Source organism: Schistocerca serialis, chromosome 3 (genome assembly GCF_023864345.2).
Source record: "Schistocerca serialis cubense isolate TAMUIC-IGC-003099 chromosome 3, iqSchSeri2.2, whole genome shotgun sequence".
NCBI lineage: Eukaryota > Metazoa > Arthropoda > Insecta > Orthoptera > Acrididae > Schistocerca > Schistocerca serialis.
Window position 1 is genome coordinate 27,316,986 of NC_064640.1, and position 13,903 is coordinate 27,330,888.

A 13,903-nucleotide genomic window follows, 5' to 3' on the forward strand; every position below is an offset into this window, starting at 1 on the left:
AGGGAAACCTGTTGGATGAGGAGCATCATTACGGAGGATTTTAAAATTGAGGTAAACTTATTACATGTAGAAGTGTTTTCTTTATTCCACATTTTATTACGTTATTAGAAGCCTTTTCTCAAAAAGCATACGCGCTAATGCTTTGAAATTTTCAGGAACTGTTCGCAACGTGTTGCTGTCTCCCTGGAACTAAAACACACGACATCCTGCAATCACATTCTGATTTTTAGGTGACTGTACGTAGAGAAAAAGTTAATTCTGGATGTGCAAAATTAAAAACTCTGTTAATGATACAGTTTGTACCATTAATTAATAACTTTAGTTCAGTGGTCTTACAAACTTCTCAGGATACTACAATAAAATTGTCAGATTAATCGCATGATTAGAATTTGAGTTATGGCTTTTTATAAAAAAGACAATAAAAAATTAAAACTTCAGATTTCTGGCAAAATATTAATCCTGCATATTTTATTACATTTTTCAGTGAAACACAGCTCTTTTGTTTTACACATGCAAGATTTTCGATTTGTACGTTAACAAATATGGCTATAATGATTTTTTAAATAAATGTTTATATCCCTCCTTAACAATAAATTCTGCCACTTGACACATTATAGTTTTGCTTAAATTTTCTGGGAGCCCCCACTGCCATTTAAAAGTGCATGTCTATTCCCATCCGATAGCCTTCTATCACGTCCGTTGTTAAATTTCTGTCTGCAGTCTCATTCCTGTTGGCCTTCTCGATCACGCGTCCTACACTACGGCTGACGGCATTCTCTCCGTATGTCGCTCGATCGCCAGCAACAGGTACGCTTGACTTCCATAGAAGAATTTCCCTTTTATCTTGGACTCAGGTCAGCACGTCTGTTTCTTTCTATTCTGTTGCAGTTCGTACGATTTTAGTCAAGTTGTTTGGGAATTCTGTATTTACCTCCCTCGAAACCTCAGAAGGCAGCCCTCACAAAAATGCATCCTATGTCATCAGCTGATCCCCTTGGAGGAGAACCTTGTTAGTGTCATCATTCTTTGTTAACTCTTCTTCATCCTGTCCACAAAGTTATCAATAGACTCCCCCTGCTTTTGCGACACATTGTTTAGCTTGTCCCGTTAGTACGTACAGCTATTCTTCTATTTTATCGTTGCAACAACCCCGACATTAGACTGTCTAATGTTGGTGCACTGCGTAGCTCTTCATAATAAATTAAATACTCTTCAGAGTCTCATACTAAATGTATGTAGCGAGCAAATGTTGTTCCTCGGACCAACATCCCATTTTAGTGGTTGATAACAAGTTATCCATGAATACTAACACATGCTCCCCTGCTTTATTAGAAAAAAAAGACTCTACGATAATAGTATTAGTGTCTAGGATTGATGTGAACGTAATGGATGAGGACTGTTCCCTCTTATCATCCCTCAATGCCTCTAACTGCTTGTATAAATCTGTATTGTCTGCCTGCATCTGTACATTTTTATTTAGTATGATCTCAAGGTCTTTTAAAGCGGTAACCTTCTCCACCCCCAGTTAAGACACGGCAAAGTTTGGTCCTACAATGCAAGGAAAATATATGACAGGAAAAGAACCAACGCCGAAACCATATTTGCACTGCACTAACCATGATGAAGTACCGTCGTAGACTGATGCCCCAGAATACCACACACTCGTTTCTAGCAGCATTTCTGATACCTAACTGTAGCGGTTCACGTTGGTGTCTGCTAAGTAGTCACCCAAGAATAGCAGAATGACCATCTTGCCATCAGGGTGTTGAGGATAGGTGACCTCAGGGAATGGGTAATGCTGGATCTGTGGCAACTGCAAAACCAGACGATTTCCATCTTTTATGAGTAACTCAGTCTGTACAGAATCTGTATTCAGGAACCACTGAGGCTTCAGAATACGTCGTTGGCAGTGTTGGCAGCAGGAGGCTGGCGCGGTCTTGCCGAGTAGGGAGTGTCAGAATAGCCTGCCACAGAGAAGCAGCCTCCCTCTAGTGCTTCCGCCAGGCCGGGAAATCATCATTCGCAGTGGGCGTGGCGCAGGTCGAACTCAGGACTCTGGAGAGGTCGGAGGAGCAGGCACTGACTGGTGAGCGCTGAACAGACACACTGTAGTGGACCCACTTCTACGCCAGAGAGAACTAAACTTTGGCGCTACCTGTTCACATCTAGTATCCAGTGCGAATGGTGGAGGCAGCCGGCTGGCATTGAGACTGCATCGGCACTAAACTGGAATCAATGTCAAGGCTGGAGTTAAGGCGCAGCAGGGTGCCGATGGCAGTCACATCAGAAGCCCACTCTGACGTCAGGACACGAAAGATCTAACTCCGGGTGGCGAGACGAAGTCTCCCTTCAAGTGATCTTAGGTTCGGCTGTAGGCATCTTGTGAGAAAATGTCCTGCTTGCTGTCATGTACTCATGACAACTGCTGCTTCAGGCACTGCATGAGGAGCAGCAAGCCGGTTGTAAACCAGCTAGTGGAGTGCACGACGATGAGGTAGCAGCACTACAGTCCCTGCCACTAGATTTTCCTTACTGGCGGCCTACTTGTTGTTCGGTCTAGCGGATGCCGCAATGAACGACCCAAAAGCAGCAATTGTCTGAGCCTATGCCCACTCAAAGGAAATAGTTCGTGATCTACGTTAAAACTATCTTTTTAGAGATATTTTAGCAAATAATTTTTTCGCAACTAGTTCCCACAAAACATTTATATCTGTACAAGATCTTTGTACCGCACTTCAGATCCACAATCTGTGCTGGACATCATTTGTTTGTTCGTGGGAGATAGTGGATTATGAATTTTTAGTTTTGTGGTCTGTTTGTATTATCACAAGCAATTAAAACATATTTTTCCGTAACATCCTCACCTATTTTATTTCTGGTCGCTGATAAACAACAAATTGGTCAGGATGTATAAACAAGCAATACGAAACACGCAGTGTTGTACTAATGATCGTAGCTTTTCACAACGTTTTGAGACAGCGAAACAAGTTTTTCAATAAATGAAAGCTGTAAATAATGATGCGAGTATTTTGTTTACCTTCAATACTACAAAAATTTTGTCTACCGAAATTCTGAAGCTCTTATTGCCGTCTTAAAAAGAATTATGTTCTTTATTTAAAACGATTCTACAGCTTCCAAAATAAAGGGGATATGGAACTAAGCTTTTCAAAATATACATAGAAACCTGTTGGAATATAGGCAAGGAACTGTCGAAAATTTGGAGTCTAGACTGAAAGCAGAGCACACTTTCCTTCTCATAATTTTATATTTAAATTTCAATGCAAATGTAAGAGTGCTGTTTCGATAAACGTAATTTCCCAATTTTTCTATTTTCTGCAAAGAATTTCTCTGCATTATTTATTGTGTGAAGTGTTGGCGTACTCTTTTGTAAACGCTCTCTATGATGTAGAAATAGATCACTGCATTGGGAAAAAATTCTTGAGTTTCGGTAATTAAAAGTATTACGAATATTAACTGAACAAACAACTATGTCCATCTTTGTATGTTATCGATCATTGAAAACCTTTTTTCAGTAGCTTCAAAACAGTTAACGAAATGTTAGAGATGTTGAGTTTACGCTAAATTTGGATAGAAGAGACGCCTGTTACTGGATATTATCATTAGGTGGAATATAAAATTTATGAGGCAATCCTGTTAATTTGCACCCGTACACAGACGGCTGTATATTCATTATCCGAGAATCACTTAGCCGTTGTTGAGGCACTGCTTTGCGGAGGCAGCACAATCAGAAGAGAACCGCGGACAGAGGGAACGTTTGATTTCGGCGACGGCTAAGTTTCGGCACAACTTGCGCAAAAGCGAGATCTCAGCCTCAGAAGTAATCCCATTAACGCATAAATATGAGAGCCGTCAGCTCCGCGTAAACGCTTTGTAAGCACTGCTGCCTTTCTTCACGCCCTCGGCTTTACACATTGTGAAAGCGTTCGAAGTGAATTAATGATTAAACGCTTAAACATTTACCGAGCGCCGTGTAGCGTGAAGTATTTATGGAACGAGCCTTTCTCCCTCACTTTGAAAAATAAATTTAAGTGAGCGTGGGAAACGTCCGAGCAGCTGCGGAACGCTGACCCGCAGTCAATACGGCGGGATGTTTTATAAATGAAGCGGCCGCTTGCCGAGCCGGGGGATTTGACGCAGCGGCGAGGCACACGATAAGCTCGGGCCGCCTCTCTCAGGGCCAGGCCTGTCTAACAAACGAGAAATACAAATAGAGGGTGTTCCTAGTACTGTGTTTCCTACTGATTCGTTCTAACGCCCTTGCTGCACTACATGGTAAAGCTAGAAAGTTACCCTCAACTGGAAAGATCGTTTCAGCCCTACAATGCTTTACTAGGTATGCTGCCATCGTAGGTCATATGCACATGCCTCCTTCCGACAATGGAATTAACTACCTCCACCTGCTGTAAGGGACGCGGAGTTTAACAAGGCCTACAACTCATGATCTAGCTTCCTTTTTTTTTATGGTTCAAATGGCTCTGAGCACTATGGGACTTAACGTCTGAGGTCATCAGTCCCCGCCGGCCAGAGTGGCCGAGTGGTTAAAGGTGCTACAGTCTGGAACCGCACGACCACTACGGTCGCAGGTTCGAATCCTGCCTCGGGCATGGATGTGTGTGATGTCCTTAGGTTAGTTAGGTTTAAGTAGTTCTAAGTTCTAGGGGACTTATGACCACAACAGTTGAGTCCCATAGTGCTCAGAGCCATTTGAACCATCATCAGTCCCCTATAACTTAGAACTACTTAAACCTAACTAACCAAAGGACATCACACACATCCATGCCCGAGGCAGGATTCGAACCTGCGACCGTAGCAGTCACGCGGTTCCCGACTGCAGCTCCTAGAACCGCTTGACCACCGCGGCCGGCTCTAGCTTCCTGATTTTATTTTGGGGAACACTGGCTATTGTCATTTCCCACTCAGTTACGTTTTTTTATTAAGTTTAGTTGCATCAATTATGAATCTTTTATTATTACTATCATCATTTAATAGTCGTGTACTACAAAATTGTTGTCTTGGCTTGCTATAGATGACTGCTTAGATGTAACAAAGGGTCAGTGGCTCTGCAAATCATGCAACTTGTGGTTAGATAATACAATAAAAATATTTCTGTAAGGTGTCCTGGCACTATTGATAAAGTCACAACAGGGTTCTAACAGTTGTCAGATAATTTGATTACAATAAAATAAAATTGTAGTACATAATTTTATCTTCCTCCTACATTTCTTCTTCAGATTACATGAGCAAATGATTATTGCAAAATGTATATACATGCAAACAAAAAAACAAAATATTCTGGGAGGATACGAAGCACGAATTTGTGATTTGGTCACGTCACTGTAAACAAAGAAATTTGGACACCTCATATCAATAAAACTTAAAAGTTACTTACATCAGTTAAAACTCCTAACGCCGCAAGACATCCCACCAGATAAGACATCAGACCACTCCGTCAGGCATAACTGAGCAAAGTCAGAGGCAATCTTTCCATCAGATCAGTCGACGGTGTGAAAGTGGGAATAGTAAGTTAGAGCGGAACGAAACGCTAGGTATCCACAACTTCTACCGTTCTGCTATAGTAATTTTAAATGAATGACAGTGACGTTTCCGTTCATCCACCTTTGGTGATGTTACTGGAATGTGGAAACATCAGGGAGCTTGAAGGTTGCTTGGCGCAACTATCAAAATGTGCTTTGGTAACAATGACGTTTATTGGAACTTTTGAAATAGTATGGATTTGTTTTATTTGGTTTGAACTCGGAAAGTGTGTTCAGGTCGACGAGAGTTGGTCATAAGCGTTAATACATTTCAGATAACGGAATTCTTCCCCAAAATGCAGTGGCAATTAGTTACTGGACCTTTTCATCATTTGTATTACAACTACTGTATCTATGGAAAGGAATGAAAGCACTTAGAATTACTAAATGTTACGGAAGGTGCTGATATTCATATGTACACATAAAAAACAATGTACTTCATTGTAAGTCGCCATTCGCCAAATAATAGCACATCTTTGGAAAAACCAGTAACAATAATTTTCGTATCACCCTAATCACATCTCACAGCTTAGGAAAAGGCGAAACAGAATCGGAATTCAAAAGGCTAAAAGTTGCTACCGTTGTTACATAATAGTTCTCGAAAGCAGGTTACTGTCTAGGGAATGGAAACGACACATCTTTTCAAACCATGAATTGTATCCTTCATAGCTTAATAATACATATTCTGAACTGTCACATCCAAAGAAGCAAGAAAATTGTGTATTTAAAAAGGAAAATATCCAGGGGAATATTTGGCACCCATGACAGGAGGGTACTACATAATATATAAATTTGTAGATTATAAAAATACAGAACACAAATCGGAGAAGAGAAAATATATAGGAAAACTGTTGGTAAATATTCTGCTCATAAGCGTACCAACAGAAACGGGGAAAGACATAGAACAATGTGATAACCACAACACAGTCATAAAGTCCACGGCCTATGAGAGAAAATCTAAGAAGCTAACGACGTGTCTCTCACCATACCCAATACGTGGGGAAAAGCAGCTAGACCATATAGCAATAAGCAGAAAGTCATCGAAAGGAAATAATGAACGTTAGAGTTATAAAATCCGCAAATATCGAATCGGATCACCACATCCCTGTAGCTAACATTAGGATTAGGCCTGATGTACGCAGTAAACACAAGAGACAAAGTAAGACCCTAAAATACGACCGTGATAAACTGCAGCCAGGAAAACGAAAGGCAGGACTTCAAAACCAGGACTTTCAAGCATGGGATGATCTTAGAAATGGCATCATCGAAGCAGCAATCAGAGCGGCACCACCTACCACACGTAAAAAACACACACAGTAGAATGGTCAATGTGACAAGGCTCTACAAGAAAGAAATCATGGGAAAAGTGGAATGCAAAGAGAACAGAGAAAACTTTCTACAAAAGAGGAGAAAAGTCACCAGAATTTTTAAGAGAGAGAGGAAGCTGTTCATCATGGTTCAAAATGGTTCAAATGGCTCTGAGCACTATGGGACTCAACTGCTGAGGTCATCAGTCCCCTAGAACTTAGAACTAATTAAACCTAACTAACCTAAGGACATCACAAACATCCACGCCCGAGGCAGGATTCGAACCTGCGACCGTAGCGGTCTTAGGGTTCCAGACTGCAGCGCCTTTAACCGCATGGCCACTTCGGCCGGCTGTTCATCATGAATGAGCTACATCACATCAAGGAAGATTTCACGAGGCATAAGATGAGAAATTACTATTAACTGTTTAAGAAACAACTAATCAAATTTACACAGGCAGCATTACAGCTAATGACCCCATAAACTAAACAAATGGCCCATTGTAAGGTCTCATCTGGAAAGAGCGTTGTGTCCCACATGGATTGGTTTTGTGCCTTGCGACGCAAACCCCTCTCCGAACCCTAGTTAGGAGAAGTGCCTTGAGAGGTCTTGGCAGGTAGTACATGCTTATGCAGCCTATTTCGTATCGTTTGTGTTGACACCTGTACTCCTGTTGCTGTTTGGAACTGCCGCCGTACACATGTAGCATTGTGCTGATGATTCTTGCTTGCTATTGTACGCTGGTATCGGTTCTGCATACCTGCTGCTTTTCTTCCACGGCCACTTATGCGACAATCGTCAACTGATCATTTCTCCAGAAACTTGTTCCATATTCCAGAGACTTCGCTTTGACTCACAGTGGCATTTACTGCGACATCCTCCTATTTCATTCCCTGCTTCTCCTAATAACACACAGTACAAATACTGCACTGAATACAGGTGACACGGACACGATTGTCATAGACTGCACATACTGACCTCCACCGTAGAACATCGTTACGTGTTTTTGGATCACAACGTTCAATATTAATGTTTTAGCAATACGCAACATTTATTTTGACTAAAGTATTTTCATAATGTCAATAAAAATATCAGTGACACTTTTTGAGTTTTTGTTGTTGTTGTTGTTATGGTCTTCAGTCCTGAGACTGGTTTGATGCAGCTCTCCATGCTACTCTATACTGTGCAAGCTTCTTCATCTCCCAGTACTTACTGCAACGCACATACTTCTGAATCTGATTAGTGTATTCATCTCTTGGTCTCCCTCTACGATTTTTACCCTCCACGCTGCCCTCCAATGCTAAATTTGTGGTTCCTTGATGCCTCAGAACATGTCCTACTAACCGGTCCCTTCGTTTTGTCAAGTTGTGCCACAAACTCCTCTTCTCCTCAATTCTATTCAATACCTCCTCATTAGTTATGTGATCTACCCATCTAATCTTCAGCATTATTCTGTAGTACCACATTTCGAAAGCTTCTATTCTCTTCTTGACCATACTATTTATCGTCCATGTTTCACTTCCATACGTGGCTACACTCCATACAAATACTTTCCGAAACGACTTCCTGACACTTAAATCAATACTCTATGCTAACAAATTTCTCTTCTTCAGAAATGCTTTCCTTGCCATTGCCAGTCTACATTTTATATCCTCTCTACTTCGACGATCATCAGTTATTTTCCTCCCCAAATAGCAAAACCCCTTTACTACTTTAAGTGTCTCATTTCCTAATCTAATTCCCTCAGCATCACCCGAATAAATTCCACTACATTCCATTATCCTCGTTTTGCTTTTGTTGATGTTCGTCTTATATCCTGCTTTCAACAAGCTGTCCATTCCGTTCAACTGCTCTTCCAAGTCCTTTGCCGACTCTGAGAGAATTACAATGTCATCGGCGAACCATTAAGCTTTTATTTCTTCTCCATGGATTTTAATACCTACTCCGAATGTTTCTTTCGTTTCCTTTACTGCTTGCTCAGTATACAGATTGAATAACATCGGGGAGAGGCTACAACCCTGTCTCACTCCCTTCCCAACCACTGCTTCCCTTTGATGATCCTCGATCCTTATAACTGCCATCTGGTTTCTGTACAACTTGTAAATAGCCTTTCGCTCCCTATATTTTACCCCTGCCACCTTTAGAATTTGAAAGAGAGTATTCCACTCAACATTGTTAAAAGCTTTCTCTAAGTTTACAAATGCTAGAAACGTAGGTTTGCCTTTCCTTAATCTTTCTTGTAAGATAAGTCGTAAGGTGAGTATTGCCTCATGTGTTCCAATATTTCTACGGAATCCAAACTGATCTTCCCCGAGGTCGGCTTCTACCAGTTTTTCCATTTGTCTGTAAAGAATTCGAGTTAGTATTTTGCAGCTGTGACTTATTAAACTGATAGTTCGGTAATTTTCACATCTGTCAACACCTGCTGTTTTTGGGATTGGAATTATTAAATCCTTCTTTAAGTCTGAAGGTATTTCACCTGTCTCATACATCTTGCTCACCAGATGGTAGAGTTTTGTCAGGTCTGGCTCTCCCAAGGTCGTCAATAGTTCTAATGGAACGTTGTTTACTCCCGGGGCCTTGTTTCGACTCGGGTCTTTTAGAGCTCAGTCAAATTCTTGACGCAGTATCATATCTCCCATTTCATCTTCGTCTACATCCTCTCCATTTCCATAATATTGTCCTCAAGCACATCGCCCTTGTATAGACCCTCTATATAATCCTTTGACTTTTCTGCTTTCCCTTCTTTGCTTAGAACTAGGTTTTCATCTGAGCTCTTGATATTCATACAACTGGTTCTCTTTTCTCCAAAGGTCTCTTTAATTTTCCTGTAGGCAGTACCTATCTTACCCCTACTGAGATAGTCCTCTACATCCTTACATTTGTCCTCTAGCCATCCCTGCTTAGCCATTTTGCACTTCCTGTCGATCTCATTTTTGAGACGTTTGTATTCCTTTTTGCCTGCTTCATTTACTGAATTTTTATATTTTCTCCTTTCATCAATTAAATTCAATATTTCTTCTGTTACCCAAGGATTTCTGCTAGCCCTCGTCTTTTTACCTACTTGATCCTCTTCTGCCTTCACTACTTCGTCCCTCAGAGCTACCCATTCTTCTTCTACTGTATTTCTTTCCCCCATTCCTTTCAATTGTTCCCTTATGCTCTCCCCGAAACTCTGTACAACCACTGGTTTAGTCAGTTTATCCAGGTCCCATGCCCTTAAATTCCCACCTTTTTGCAGTTTCTTCAGTTTTAATCTACAGTTCATAACCAATAGATCGTGGCCAGAGTCCACATCTTCCCCTGGAAATGTCTTACAATTTAAAACCTGGTTCCTAAATCACTGTCTTACCATTACATAATCTATCTGATACGTTCTAGTATTTCCAGGATTCTTCCACGTATACAGCCTTCTTTTATTATTCTTGAACCAACTGTTAACTATGATTAAGTTATGCTCTGTGAAAAATTCTACCAGACGGCTTCCTTTTTCATTTTTTATCCCCAATCCATATTGACCTACTATGTTTCCTTCTTTCCCTTTTCCTTATCTCGGATTCCAGTCACCCACGACTATTAAATTTTTGCCTCCCTTCACTACCTGAATAATTTCTTTTATCTCATCATACATTTCATGAATTTGTTCATCATCTGCAGAGCTAGTTGGCATATAAACTTGTACTAATGTAGTGGGCGTGGGCTTCGTGTCTATCTTTGCCACAATAGTGCGTTCACTATGCTGTGTCTAGTAGCTTACCCGCACTCCTATTTTTTATTCATTAGTAAACCTTCTCCTGCATTACCGCTATTTGATTTTGTGTTTATAACCCTATATTCATCAGACCAAAAGTCTCGTTCCTCCTGCTCCGAACTTCACTAATTCCCTCTATATCTAACTTTAACTTACCCATTTCCCTTTTTAAGTTTTCTAACCTACATGCCCGATTAAGGGATCTGACATTCCACGCTCCGATCCGTAGAACGCCAGTTTTCTTTCTCCTGGTAATGGCGTCCTCTTGAGTAGTCCCTGCCCGGAGATCCAAATGGGGGACTATTTTACCTCCGGAATATTTTACCCAAGAGGACGCTATCATCATTTAACCATACAGTAAAGCTGCATGCTCTCGGGAAAAAATACGGCTGTAGTTTCCCCTTGCTTTCAGCCGTTCGCAGTACCAGCATTGCAAGGCCGTTTTGGATAGTGTTACAAGGCCAGATCAGTCGATCATCCAGACTGTTGCCCCTGCAACTATTGACAAGGCTGCTGCCCCTCTTCAGGAACCACACGTTTTTCTGGCCTCTCAACAGATACCCCTCCGTTGTGGTTGCATTTACGGTACGGCTATCTGTATCGCTGAGGCACGCAAGCCTCCCCACCAACAGCAAGGTCCATGGGTCATGGGGTTTTGAGTGTTAACTATTAATTTGAGACCAAGTGACATTTTCGCATTAGGTCTTTTTTCTTGGGTGGCGTTGAGGTGTCAGACGGTATATCTGGGTGGTATCTACTGATAATATCTCAGAGCAAAGTCCCGAGTGATCTCCCAGAAGTCGTTTATTGTAGCGAAGTGTGATAGTAAGAGTACGCATTTCCCGTGGTGGTCCTATCATATAATTTGCCAGCTTAGGTTCTTTATCTTGCAAGAATAACCGTTAAAAATGTAGTGATATTAGATTTCCTGTTGTACGCAAGCAGTTGGCGTAACCATTTTACTGTCTGAGCACGACCCATGCGCGAATCAAATATTCATTAGCACTAATGTTTGCAAATGCTATTTCCGGATATTACCATCATAGGTTTTTCCACTTGGAATGTGGGATTAGTACCGCTAAGGATATGGAATCGCTCAAAACTGTGGCTTAGCGCGCCAAAAGTGACGTATATCACATTATTAAATACATTAGGTGAATTTACTGATCGGAATGAAATTATTGAAGGTGAAAGGACGTGAAACGATATCGGTGCAAATCATTCAGAGATGCTGAACCCGCCCTTTAATGAGTGTGTAGTTACAGCTTTTGTTAGAGACTGGGACTGAAGCCGTAATTTCCTGTTTATCGCAAGCAGTAGTCTCAAGCAATTAGTCTATCTGGCTCTCCATCAAACTGTTCCTCATCGGTGCCATTACCACGTTCTCCATGAGAGAACATCTACTAGTAGTGTTCAGAAATCGTAGATGGGAACATAATGTACAGTGTGAGTTTGACTGAGGTTTATTGGTGTGCTCAGATAGGATAAGGCGATTGCTTGTGAAATCTGTATATGATATCTGGTGTGGCACGTATTGTCAGCACAAATTTTCAAGCATCCCACCATCAGTCCATCTTCATTAATTTCGTCCTCATCAATCGATTCATCAGATTTTGTTCGTTTCATAATCAAACTATTTCAGCAATTTTTCGTGCTGTAGTACAACGCTCTCCTTTCGTGCACTAAGAACACAATGTTACTAATAATGTTCCTTACTGGACTAATCGTTTCTCGACTTATGTTTAGTTCAACAATATATGCAAAACTCCGTGTCCTATTGAATCATAAATGTGGGGTTCTTTTGACTGGCACCCCCACTGTACTACTATCGTTCTGGCCTAAGATAAAAGACGTTCTCGTTGTCTTTCTAGTCTCTATACCTAGTAACTTAGTGACAGTGTCGCTTGAAGCGTCGTTGTAAGGGGAAACGCGTTCTCTCACTGATGCCAGGCTGGGGTTTGGGGTAATCTTCGACGGATACGTTGCATAATTTCTTAGGTCAACAAATATATAAACTCATGAACATACTAATATTTCCGTTCATGAAGCCAAACGATTTTCTATGACTGAGTGTTGTGTACATAGTTCCGCGTAGTCAGCGCGTACACAACTTTCCCACTAGAGCGCGCCCCGCTAAGTACAACAGCGCAGGCGCAGCGCTCGTCCGTCTCCGCACTACGAGATGTCACTGTCTTAGAGACGGACCAAATTCTGCTTCCGCCGATCCGCGTATTAATATGCAGCCAATGAGATTGCTGCTAACGTAGAACCTATTCTCCTCGCGGATTACACTCGCGCAGTGATACCTGAACGCTCGAGGTATTGTAACGAGTGTACAGACCTCCGATTATTCAGTCTGCATTAGTCTGCATCAGTCTGCATTAGTCTGTACCAGTCTATAGTCAAGTTTTAGTCTGCGCCTAATAAGATTATCATATTCCTGTACATAACCATGAAGAGAAATGTAGAGACACTTTGTCAAGTATCAGAGATATGTGAGAATAAGAGTAACGTACCAAGACTAAAGGAACTTCAGATTGTCAATTGTAAACAGCATCCAGAATCAAGTTAAGTAATTTCTATGCTTTTTATTATTTTAATAAATGTGTGTGAAAATTAATTAAGTTCTGTTTAAAGCTGGTCACCGTCAATCTGCTACTCTAAGCGTGCTAGTGGCATTTCTATCGTCTGACCTAACGGCAGAAGATAAACACGCCACGATAAGACCACGAGACATATTGCTGACACTCGCCTACTTCGTTAGAGCGACAAGTCAAATAATCTGATGGTGTGTGTACCGAGGGTCTTACAGTACGCACACCACACTGAGCATGGCCTTTTTTGTCAATTACGTGTAGTAGCGTTGCTTACGCAACGCTGTTATAAATTTCTCTATGTTGACATTCTTACCATTTTCCTCGAGAAGTTCCAAGACGCTACTACTTCAGGTACCTCCAGGAGGGCATTTTCTATGATTTTACGTTTGACGAGACATCTTACACTGTTATTAACTTCCCGTAGCTGGCTACGTTTGCTGCCCTTAAGTCAATTCTATCTTCATCTTCGTGTCTATAACTTCATCAGAGATAAAGCGGAATATGCTGCACAAAGGCGAAGTTTCCCAGTTACAATCAAGCTCTTGATACAAACAATGACAATACCATGTTGGTTTATGCAGAATTTAAAACTTTTTACCACCATTTCTATTCTAACATTTTTGAATACGTAATTTAGAGTAGTAACCCTGTTTCATTTTCAGACCAACTGTTAAGTTAAAAAGTGTTTTGCT